Source organism: Penaeus monodon, chromosome 20 (assembly GCF_015228065.2).
Source record: "Penaeus monodon isolate SGIC_2016 chromosome 20, NSTDA_Pmon_1, whole genome shotgun sequence".
Lineage (NCBI taxonomy): Eukaryota > Metazoa > Arthropoda > Malacostraca > Decapoda > Penaeidae > Penaeus > Penaeus monodon.
Window position 1 is genome coordinate 11,693,263 of NC_051405.1, and position 356 is coordinate 11,693,618.

The window sequence follows — 356 nt, forward strand, 5'->3', positions numbered from 1 at the left end:
TGATTTATTCTTATTGGAACAGAAAATTATTTTATGATACTCAAATATAATAAAATATATACGTTTGTAACTAACCAACTCTCTCGAAAAAGCTGGGATTCCCATCTCTATTCATAACATCTCAAAGAAAAACATTAACCTAACTTAATGTAACTCTGGAGGCGAAAATCTCGGTCAGCTGCTTCTGGCTTTGATTGCGCCCATGCCGGTCTTGCGCACATGCCGGTCTTGCGCCCATGCCGGTCTTGCGCCCATGCCGGTCTTGCGCACATGCCGGTCTTGCGCACATGCCGGTCTCATCACGGCTACGAGCATAGAAAACGGCGAAGGAGAGGGATCCCATCATGCCTCTTGAT